Below are 12,560 nucleotides of genomic sequence, written 5' to 3' on the forward strand. Positions count from 1 at the left end.
CAACTCTGCATGGACACTGAGATCCGATTCAGAAATGGAGAGGAACCATGAGGTTCCTGCCTCAACTCGAGATAAGGCCCTCTTCTACTGCACCAAACCCAGTGGAGTTCGGAGCGGCCCCTCCCAACTGCACAGTATCCCTGACTTCTCAGAGGCACCCTGAAAAGCTCCCTGAGGTCACGGGCATAAGTCGACGGAGCCCAGGGTTTCCTGCCGTAACCTGAGAAAAAGCTCGCGAGTCCTTCTTCACGTGTCTTGAGGCCCGATTCCCCTACCATGACTGGAGAAAAATGACGCGCTCCCCCTCGCCACGCGCATGAAGATCTGACTTCCCCGGCACCACATGAGAGGCTCCCTGAGCTCCCCATCGTACCTCGTGAGAAACCCCACACTGGCGCCGCAGCTCGAGAAAACCCACGAGACGCCCCTGTCATGGTGAAATGAGGGCCTTTCCTGCATGACCTGAAGAGCAATCCCGAATCCTCTCTCCAAACTCCAAAGGAGGCTTGACTCCCTTTAGGTCACTCAGTGGGCTCCAAGAGATACCCGTCGATACTCAGGAGGAGAGCGGTGTCCTTTGCTTCCCCTCGAGATGAGGCCTGACTACGAGGGTGAGTCTGGAATGCAACCCTGGATCCCTGTCGCCCCTGGAAGGAACCTTAGGTCCTGGACAAAAGCCTAGATGAGGTCTCTTTGGCCCTGCAGTGACTCAAGCGCAACCCCTAGCTTTCCCTTGCAACTCGAATGGAAGATTGGCCTTTCTGAGCCAACACAAGAGGAAGCCTGAATTTCCAGTTGTAATTTGAGAAACCCGCCGCAACTCGAGAAAAATCACGTGGTTCCCCGTATTGCAAGATGAGGCCCTTGCCCCCTACAGCGTCTCAAGAGAAGTCTCACATTCCGTCTTGAAGTGCAAAACAGTACTTGGCACCCTTGATGCGACCCCAAAAGTTCCCCTATATACCGATCTCACTAGAGGGGACACTGAAGTTTCCGGCACCACTTCATCTGAGGCCTTTCTCCTCTCCTGATCGCGATAGGAGGGTCGATTCCACTGCTTTGTCTCGAAGGGATTCCGGACCTTCCCGGCGCACCTCAGGATGAGGCCGGTCTCACGAGGAAATTCGAGACGTAGCCTTGTGGTTGGTGCCACACGCCGAAAGACCCCGATTTCCCTGTCTGCTCTTGATAAGAACCCAATGCTAGGACACCTCTTCGAAGGCAATCCTGTGGACGAAGGCACAAAACGAAGGGGTCTGACACCCTCCTGCATCGTTGGAAAAGCCCGCAAGTTCCACATACAGATCGACAAGTGGCCTGTCACCCCGTGAACAACTCGAGAGGCAAGAGGAGTTAAATTCCTCCACACAAGACGAGGCCTGACTCTCCTGTCCCAACTCTGCATGGACACTGAGATCCGATTCAGAAATGGAGAGGAACCATGAGGTTCCTGCCTCAACTCGAGATAAGGCCCTCTTCTACTGCACCAAACCCAGTGGAGTTCGGAGCGGCCCCTCCCAACTGCACAGTATCCCTGACTTCTCAGAGGCACCCTGAAAAGCTCCCTGAGGTCACGGGCATAAGTCGACGGAACCCAGGGTTTCCTGCCGTAACCTGAGAAAAAGCTCGCGAGTCCTTCTTCACGCGTCTTGAGGCCCGATTCCCCTACCATGACTGGAGAAAAATGACGCGCTCCCCCTCGCCACGCGCATGAAGATCTGACTTCCCCGGCACCACATGAGAGGCTCCCTGAGCTCCCCATCGTACCTCGTGAGAAACCCCACACTGGCGCCGCAGCTCGAGAAAACCCACGAGACGCCCCTGTCATGGTGAAATGAGGGCCTTTCCTGCATGACCTGAAGAGCAATCCCGAATCCTCTCTCCAAACTCCAAAGGAGGCTTGACTCCCTTTAGGTCACTCAGTGGGCTCCAAGAGATACCCGTCGATACTCAGGAGGAGAGCGGTGTCCTTTGCTTCCCCTCGAGATGAGGCCTGACTACGAGGGTGAGTCTGGAATGCAACCCTGGATCCCTGTCGCCCCTGGAAGGAACCTTAGGTCCTGGACAAAAGCCTAGATGAGGTCTCTTTGGCCCTGCAGTGACTCAAGCGCAACCCCTAGCTTTCCCTTGCAACTCGAATGGAAGATTGGCCTTTCTGAGCCAACACAAGAGGAAGCCTGAATTTCCAGTTGTAATTTGAGAAACCCGCCGCAACTCGAGAAAAATCACGTGGTTCCCCGTATTGCAAGATGAGGCCCTTGCCCCCTACAGCGTCTCAAGAGAAGTCTCACATTCCGTCTTGAAGTGCAAAACAGTACTTGGCACCCTTGATGCGACCCCAAAAGTTCCCCTATATACCGATCTCACTAGAGGGGACACTGAAGTTTCCGGCACCACTTCATCTGAGGCCTTTCTCCTCTCCTGATCGCGATAGGAGGGTCGATTCCACTGCTTTGTCTCGAAGGGATTCCCGACCTTCCCGGCACACCTCAGGATGAGGCCGGTCTCACGAGGAAATTCGAGAGGTAGCCTCGAGGGCCATACTACATGCCGAAAGACCCCGATTCCATGGTCCACTTTTGATCAAAACCAGACTCCTGGACACCTCTTCGAAGGCAAGCCTGTGGATGAAGGCACAACACGTAGGGGCACTGACACCCCGTGCATCTTCCGGAAAAACCCGCAGGTTCCTCACACAGCTCCACAAGTGGTCTGTCACCTCGTGAACAACTCGAGAAGCAAGCGGAGTTCCATTCCTCCACACAAGACGATGCCTGACTCTCCTGTCACAACTCTAGGGACCTTGGGCACCGAGTCAGAAATGGAGAGGAAGCCTGAGGTTCCTGCCTCCACTCAAGATGAGGCCCTTTTCCATTGCCACAAAACCAGTGGAGTCCCGAGAGGCCCGTCCCAAATCCACAGTATGCCTGACTTCTCAGAGGCACCCTGAGAAGATCCCTAAGGTCACCGGCAGAAGTCGACGGAACCCAGGGTTTCCTGCCGCAACCCGAGAAAGACCTTGAGAGTCCTGCTTTAACGTGTCTTGAGGCCCGATTCCCGTATCATATCTCGAGAGCAATGACGCGCTCCCCCTTGCCATGCGCATGGAGACCTGAATTCCCTGGTGCCACACGAAAGGCTCCCTGAGCTTCCCGTCGCTCCTCCTCAGAAACCGCACACTGGCACCGCAGCTCGAGAAAACCAACAAGACGCCCCTGTCATCGCGAGATGAGGGTCTTCTTTTCCTGCATGGCCTGGAGAGCAATCCTGAGTCCTCTCTCCAAACTCCACAGGGGGCTTGACTCCCTTTAGGCCACTCAGTGGGCTCCAAGAGACACCTGCGGTGACTCAAGAGGAGAGCGGGGTCCTTTGCTTCCCCTCGAGTCGAGCTCTGACTCCCAGGATGCGTCTGGAATGCAACCCCGAGATCGCTGTCGGCCCTGGAGAGGAATATTAGGTCCTGGACACAAGCCTAGATGAGGTCTCTTTTGCCCTGCAGTGACTCAAGAGCAAACCTCAGCTCTCCCTCGAAACTCGAATGGAAGATTGGACTTCCCTGGGCCAACACAAGAGGAAGCCTGAATTCCCCGTCGTAACTCGAGAATCCCGCCGCACCTTGAGAAAAACCACGTGATTCCCCCGTCATCCCAAGATGAGGCCCTTGCCCTCTACAGCGTGTCAAGAGAAGCCCCAAGTCCGTATTGAAGTGCAAAACGGTACTTGGCACCCTTGAAGTGACCCCAAAAGTTTCCCGACACACCGGTCCCACTCGAGGGGAACACCGAGGTTCCCGGCACGACTTCAACTGAGCCCTTTCACTCCTCCTGATCGTGACAAGATGGTCGATTCCCCTGCTTTGTCTGGAAGGGGTTCCCGATCTTCATGGCGCACCTCAGGATGACACCAGTCTAATGAAGAAATTCGAGATGTAGCCTCATGGATGGTGCCACGTTCTGAAAGACCCCGATTTCCTGCTCTGCTATTGATAAGAACCCGATGTCCGGACACCTCTTTGAAGGCAACCCTGTGGATGAAGGCACAACACGAAGGGGCACTGACCCCCTCATGCATCTTACGGAAAAAACCGAAGGTTCCACTCACAGCTCGACAAATGGTCTGTTATCCTGTGAACAACTCGAGAGGCAAGTGGAGTTCCATTCCTCCACACAAGACGAGGCCTGACTCTCCTGTCCCAACTCTTCAGGGACCCTGTGGTCGGAGTTTTAAATGGAGAGGAACCCTTAGGTTCCTGCCTCAACTCGAGATGAGAACCTTTGCCATTGCACCAAACCCAGTGGAGTTCCGATAGCGCCTCCCAAGTCCACAGTATGCCTGACTTCTCAGAGGCACCCTGAGAAGCTCCCTGAGGTCACCGGTACAAGTCGAGGGAACCCAGTGTTTCCTGCCGCAACCTGAGAAAGACCTCGAGACTCCTTCTTCAACGCGTCTTGAGTCCCGATTTCCCTACCATGACTCGAGAGCATTTATGGGCTCCTCCTCATCACACACATAGACACCTGACTTTCCTGGCGCCACACGAGAGGCTCCCTGAGCTCCCCGTAGTACCTCGTGAGAAAACTCATACTTGCACTCCAACTCGAGAAAACCCACAAGACGCCCCCGTCATTGCGAGCTGAGGGCCTTCTTTCCTGTATGGCCTGGAGAGCAATCCCGAGTCCTCTCTCCAACTCCACAGGAGGCTTGACTCCCTGGAGGCCACTCAGTGGGCTCCAAGAGATACCTATCGCGACCCAGGAGGATATCAGAATCCTTTGCTTCCCCTCGAGCCGAGGCCTGACTCACTGGGTGAGTCTGGAATGCGTCCCCGTGATCCCTATCGCCCCTGGAGAGGAACATTAGGTCCTGGACACAAGCATAGATGAGGTCTATTTTGACCTGCCGTGAATTGAGAGCAATTCCCACCCAGCTCTCCCTGGCAACTCGAATGGAAGAATGGACTTCCCTGGGCCAACAGAAGAGGAAACCTGAATTCCCCGTCGTAAGTCAACAATCCCATCGCAACTCGAAAAAAAACCACGAGGTTTCCCCTTCATCACAAGATGAGGCCCTTGCCCGCCACAGCGTCTCAAGAGAAGTCCCACGTTTCATCTTGAAGTTTGAAACAGTATTTGGCAAGCTTCGTGAGACCCCAAAAGTTCCCTGACATACCGGTCTCACTCAAGGGGAACACCGAGGTTCCCGGCACCACTTCATCTGAGCCCCTTCTCCCCTCCTGATCGCGACAGTAGGGTCGATTAACCTGCTTTGTCTGGAAGGCTTTCCCGACCTTCCAGGGGCACCTCAGCATGAGGCCCGTCTCACGAGGAAATTCGAGACGTAGCCTCGTGTGTGGTGCCGCATTCCAAAAGACCCCGATTTCCTGGTCTGCTCTTAATAAGAACCCGATGCCCGCACACCACTTCGAAGGCAACCCTGTGGATGAAAGCACATCACGAAGGGGCACTGACACCCCCGTGCATTGTCTGGAAAAAACCGCAGGTTCCACACACAGCTCGACAAGTGGCCTGTCACTCCTTGAACAACTCGAGAGGCAAGCGGAGTTCCATTCCTCCACACAAGACGAGGCCTGACTCTCCTGTCCCAACTCTGCAGGGACCCTGCAATCTGAGTCAGAAATGGAGAGGAACCCTGAGGTTCCTTCCTGATCTCGAGATTAGGCCCTCTTCCATTGCAGCAAACCCAGTGGAGTCCCGAGAGGCCTCTCCCAGCTCCATAGTATCCCTGACTTCTCAGAGGCACCCTGAGAAGCTACCTGAGGTCACAGGCACAAGTCGAGGGAACCCAGGGTTTCCTGCCGCAACCCGAGAAAGACCTCAAGCATCCTTTTTCATTGCGTTGAGCCCTGATTCCACTACCATGACTCGAGAGCAATGACGTGGGCCCCCTCGCCACTCGTATGGAGACTTGACTTCCCTGACACCACACGAGAGGCTCCCTGAGCTCCCGGTCGTACCTTGTGAGAAACCCCACACTGGCACCGCAGCTCCAGAAAAACCACGAGACTCCCCCGACATCGCGAGATGAGGGCCTTCTTTTCCTGCATGGCCTGGAGAGCAATCCCGCGTGCTCTCTCCAAACTCCACAAGAGAGGTGCCAAGATTGCTGAGGAGTAGGACGGGGAGAACTCTTTCCCCCCCAAACAATTTCATCAAAAGAGCATTTAAACGTTGAGTAAATTCCACAATACAACTTATGAATGCTGCCAGAGGACATCAGGCACCCAGAAAAGAACCCAACTCTTGGAAAGTAGGTAGGAAAAAGTATAAAAGACAAAAAAAGAGACAAAAGAGGGAGGGAGGGATTTCTGTCCCGGGAAGATAGTCTTAAAAAGAGAAAAGTTTCCAAACACCAGGAAAGCTTTTCACTGCCAAATCTTTGCCAAGCTTTGGAAGCACAAAGGGCAACATAAGGGGGATAAAAATAAATAAACAATTAAAACTCGCAGATTGCAAGCCCTACGGTAACTCCCCCAGCCGCAAAGCAGTGCAGACGCCTGCTCACACCATTAGCAAGCAGGGGCTGGGCAGGGAGGCGTGGCGCGGGCTGCATCGCTTAGAGTAAGAATCTGGCCTGAATACCCTGAGCACTATCTGAACGAAATAACTTGGGCTAGCAAACCAGACTCTGGGATATCTACCACGCAAAAAGCCAGCCCTAACCTAAGACACCGCCAGGCCCGCACACGGAACAAAGGACTGAACAGAGATAGCCGGCTGCAGACCTTCCCCCTCCGGTGACAGGCAGCCAGAGCCAGAAGGGGGCAATCGCAGCCCCAGAGAGACATTATCTATAAAACTGTAAGCAGCCTTCTTTGCTAACTAAAACTTCTTGGGGATCTGCACGGTCAACATCTGCCTGAGAAGGTGCGCCTGTTTTACACCCAGATAACCGAGTGGCGGGGAGGGGATAAGTCACAACATTGGCGCTCGCCAAACACCTCATCACCTGAGCTGCTCGGACCTGGGAAGAGCACAAAACGCAGGCCCAACCGAGTCTGTGCCTCTGAGGACTACCCGAGTGCCTGAACCTGAGCGGCTTGGACCTGGGAGGTGCATGAAGCCCAGGGCCAGCCTCGGATTGTTCCCGGTGGAATAACCTAGAGCCCGAGCAGTGTGGGCAGGGAGGCTACACGTGCCGTGAGCAGGGGCAGACCCAGTGTGGCTGAGGCACTGCGAGCGCACGCCAGTGTTATATGTTTGCAGCATCACTCCCTCCCTCCCTCCCCACAGCGCAACTGAACAAGTGAGCCTAAAAAAAAAAAGTGTCCTCCACCGTCCCCTTTGTGTCAGGGCGTAAACCAGACACTGAAGAGACCAGCAAACAAAAGAAGCTATAACAGAGGGAAACGCCTTGGAAGCTACAGGCAATAGATTAAAACCCTGTGGTTACTAGGACTACATAGGAAGGCGCCTATAGATCTTGAGAAATATAAGTCGGACCAAGGAACTAGCCAAAAATGAACCGAACCCACGATACTCACAACAAAACCAGAGAAAGTCCTAGATATATTTTTATGATCATTCTTATTTTTTTTAATTTTTTTAATTTTAAGTTCTCTATTGTTCATTTAATTTTCACTTTTATAACCTATTACTTTGCAAAAAAAAAGACCCTATTTTTTTGTTCTTCAGCAAACTTCATATATATATATATATATATATATATATATATATATAATAATTTTTTGACCTTGTTTTTTTGTTTTGTTTTTTTTCTTCTTTTCTTTAACATTGTATTTTTGAAATTCCAAACTCTACTCTAGATTTTTAATTTATGCTTTTTGATATTTGATATCAATTTTGTACCTGTAGTTTCTTTATAATTTTTGCGACATTGCTTGTTTTTGTTTGTTTGTTTTCTCTTTAGTTTTCTTCTTCCTTTTTTTTAACATTGTATTTTTGAAATTCCAAACTCTACTCTAGATTTTTAATTTTTGCTTTTTGGTATTAGTTATCAATTTTGTACCTGTATTTTCTTGATAATTTTTGCGACCATGTTTGTTTTTCTTTGTTCGTTTTTTCTCTCTTTCTTTTCCTTCTTCTTTTCTTTAACATCGTATTTTTGAAATTCCAAACTCTACTCTAGATTTTTAATTTTTGCTTTTATGTATTTGTTACCAATTTTGTACCTTTAAGAACCCAATCTTCAGTGCCCATTTTTCACTAGGGAGCGAGATTACTGGCTTGACTGCTCTCTCTCCCTTTGGACTCTCCTTTTTCTCCACCAGGTCGCCTGTGTCTCCTCCCTAACCCCTCTCTACTCTACCCAACTCTGTGAATTTCTGTGTATTCCAGACGGTGGAGAACACTTAGGGAACTGATTACTGGCTGGATCTGTCTCCCTCCTTTTCATTCCCCCCTTTTATCCTTCTGGCCACCTCTGTCTCCTTCCTCCTTCTTCTCATCTCTGTATAACTCTGTGAACATCTCTGAGCGGTCCAGTTGTGGAGTGCACATAAGGAAGTGACTACTGGCCAGCCCACTCTCTCCACTATTGATTCCACCTGATCTCATTTGGGTCACCTCTAACTCCCTCCTCCCTCTTCTCTTCTCCATGTAATGCTGTGAACCTTTCTGAGTGGCCCTCACAGTAGAGAAACTTTTCTTCTTTAACGTAGATGTTTTATCAATGGTGCTGTATAGAAGGAGAAGTTTTGAAACTACTGTAAAAGTAAGACAGATAACTGGAAGCAGGAGGCTTAAGTCCAAACCCTGACTCCAGGGAACTCCTGACTCCAAGGAACATTAATTGACAGGAGCTCATCAAATGCCTCCATACCGACACTGAAATCAAGCACCACACAAGGGCCAACAAGTTCCAGGGCAAGACATACCAAGCCAATTCTCCAGCAACAAAGGAACGCAGCCCTGAGCTTCAAGATACAGGCTGCCCAAAGTCACCCCAAAACCACAAACATCTCATAACTCATTACTGGACACTTCATTGCACTCCAGAGAGAAGAAATACAGCTCCACCCACCAGAACACGGACACAAGCTTCCCTAACCAGGAAACCTTGACAAGACACCTGTACAAACCCACACACAGCGAGGAAATGCCACAGTAAAGAACTCCACAAACTGCCAGAATACAGAAAGGACACCCCAAACTCAGCAATTTAAACAAGATGAGACAGAGGAATACCCAGCAGATAAAGGAACAGGATAAATGCCCACCACACCAAACAAAAGAGGAAGAGATAGGGAATCTACCTGATAAAGAATTCCGAGTAAGGATAGTGAAATGGATCTAAAATCTTGAAATTAAAATGGAATCACAGATAAATAGCCTGGAGACAAGGATTGAGAAGATGCAAGAAAGGTTTAACAAGGACCTAGAAGAAATAAAAAAAGAGTCAATATATAATGAATAATGCAATAAATGAAATTAAAAACACTCTGGAGGCAACAAATAGTAGAATAACAGAGGCAGAAGATAGGATTAGTGAATTCGAAGATAGAATGGTAGAAATAAATGAATCAGAGAGGATACATGAAAAACGAATTAAAAGAAATGAGCACAATCTCAGAGACCTCCAGGACAATATTAAACGCTACAACATTCGAATCATAGGGGTCCCAGAAGAAGAAGACAAAAAGAAAGACCGTGAGAAAATACTTGAGGAGATAATAGTTGAAAACTTCCCTAAAATGGGGAAGGAAATACTCACTCAAGTCCAAGAAACCCAGAGAGTCCCAAACAGGATAAAGCCAAGGCGAAACCCCCCAAGACACATATTAATCACATTAACAAAAATCAAACACAAAGAACAAATATGAAAAGCAGCAAGGGAAAAACAACAAATAACACACAAGGGAATTGCCATAAGGATAACAGCTGATCTTTCAATAGAAACTCTTCAAGCAAGGAGGGAATGGCAAGACATACTTAAAATGATGAAAGAAAATAACCTACAGCCCAGATTATTGTACCCAGCAAGGATCTCATTCAAGTATGAATGAGAAATCAAAAGCTTTTCAGACAAGCAAAAGCTGAGAGAATTCTGCACCACCAAACCAGCTCTCCAACAAATACTAAACAGGAAACACAAAAACGGTGTATAAATTCAAACCCCAAACAATAAAGTAAACGGCAATGGGATCATACTTATCAGTAATTACCTTAAACGTAAATGGGTTGAATGCTCCAACCAAAAGACAAAGACTGGCTGAATGGATACAAAAACAAGACCCCTACATATGTTGTCTACAAGAGACCCACCTCAAAACAGGGGATACATACAGACTGAAAGTGAAGGGCTGGAAAAAGATTTTCCATGCAAATAGGGACCAAAAGAAAGCAGGAGTAGCGATACTCATATCAGATAAAATAGACTTTAAAACAAAGGCTGTGAAAAGAGACAAAGAAGGTCACTACATAATGATCAAAGGATCAATCCAAGAAGAAGATATAACAATTATAAATATATATGCACCCAACGTGGGAGCACCACAGTATGTAAGACAAATGCTAACAAGTATGAAAGGAGAAATTAACACTAACACAATAATAGTTGGAGATTTTAATACCCCACTCACACCTATGGATAGATCAACTAAACAGAAATTTAACAAGGAAACACAAACTTTAAATGATACAATAGACCAGTTAGACCTAATTGATATCTATAGGACATTTCATCCCAAAACAATGAATTTCACCTTTTTCTAAAGTGCACATGGAACCTTCTCCAGGATAGATCACATCCTGGGCCATAAAGCTAGCATTGGTAAATTCAAAAAAATAGAAATCATTCCAAGCATCTTTTCTGACCACAATGCAGTAAGATTAGATCTCAATTACAGGAGAAAAACTATTAAAAATTCCAACATATGGAGGCTGAACAACACGCTGCTGAATAACCAACAAATCACAGAAGAAATCAAAAAAGAAATCAAAATTTGCATAGAAACGGATGAAAATGAAAACACAACAACCCAAAACTTGTGGGACACGGTAAAAGCAGTCCTAAGGGGAAAGTTCATAGCAATACAGGCACACCTCAAGAAACAAGAAAAAAGTCAAATAAATAAACTAACTCTACACCTAAAGCAACTAGAAAAGGAAGAAATGAAGAACCCCAGGGTTAGTAGAAGGAAAGAAATCTTAAAAATTAGAGCAGAAATAAATGCAAAAGAAACAAAAGAGACCATAGCAAAAATCAACAAAAACAAAAGCTGGTTCTTTGAAACGATAAATAAAATTGACAAACCATTAGCCAGACTCATCAAGAAACAAAGGGAGAAAAATCAAATCAATAAAATTAGAAATGAAAATGGAGAGATCACAACAGAAAACACAGAAATACAAAGGATCATAAGAGACTACTATCAACAATTATATGCCAATAAAATGGACAACGTGGAAGAAATGGACAAATTCTTAGAAAAGTACAACTTTCCAAAACTGGACCAGGGAAGAAATAGAAAATCTTAACAGACCCATCACAAGCACGGAAATTGAAACTGTAACCAAAAATCTTCCAGCCAACAAAAGCCCAGGTCCAGACGGCTTCACAGCTGAATTCTACGAAAAATTTAAGAAGAGCTAACACCTATCCTGCTCAAACTCTTCCAGAAAATTGCAGAGGAAGGTAAACTTCCAAACTCATTCTATGAGGCCACCATCAGCCTAATACCAAAACCTGACAAAGATCCCACAAAAAAAGAAAACTACAGGCCAATATCACTGATGACATAGATGCAAAAATCCTTAACAAAATTCTAGCAATCAGAATCCAACAACACATTAAAAAGATCATACACCATGACCAAGTGGGCTTTATCCCAGGGATGCAAGGATTCTTCAATATCCGCAAATCAATCAATGTAATACACCACCTTAACAAATTGAAAAATAAAAACCATATGATTTTCTCAATAGATGCAGAGAAAGCCTTTGACAAAATTCAACATCCATTTATGATAAAAACTCTCCAGAAAGCAGGAATAGAAGGAACATACCTCAACATAATAAAAGCTATATATGACAAACCCACAGCAAACATTATCCTCAATGGTGAAAAATTGAAAGCATTTCCTCTAAAGTCAGGAACTAGACAAGGGTGCCCACTTTCACCATTACTATTCAACATAGCTTTGGAAGTTTTGGCCACAGCAATCAGAGCAGAAAAAGAAACAAAAGGAATCCAAATTGGAAAAGAAGAAGTAAAACTCTCACTGTTTGCAGATGACATGATCCTCTACATAGAAAACCCTAAAGACTCCACCAGAAAATCACTAGAACTAGTCAATGACTATAGTAAAGTTGCAGGATATAAAATCAACACACAGAAATCCCTTGCATTCCTATACACTAATAATGAGAAAACAGAAAGAGAAATTAAGGAAACAATTTCATTCACCATTGCAACGGAAAGAATAAAATACTTAGGAATATACCTACCTAAAGAAACTAAAGACCTATATATAGAAAACTATAAAACACTGGTGAAAGAAATCAAAGAGGACACTAATAGGTGGAGAAATATACCATGTTCATGGATTGGAAGAATCAATATAGTGAAAATGAGTATACTAC

The sequence above is a fragment of the Bubalus kerabau genome, unplaced genomic scaffold (genome assembly GCF_029407905.1).
Source record: "Bubalus kerabau isolate K-KA32 ecotype Philippines breed swamp buffalo unplaced genomic scaffold, PCC_UOA_SB_1v2 scaffold_26, whole genome shotgun sequence".
In the NCBI taxonomy this organism is placed as follows: Eukaryota; Metazoa; Chordata; class Mammalia; order Artiodactyla; family Bovidae; genus Bubalus; species Bubalus kerabau.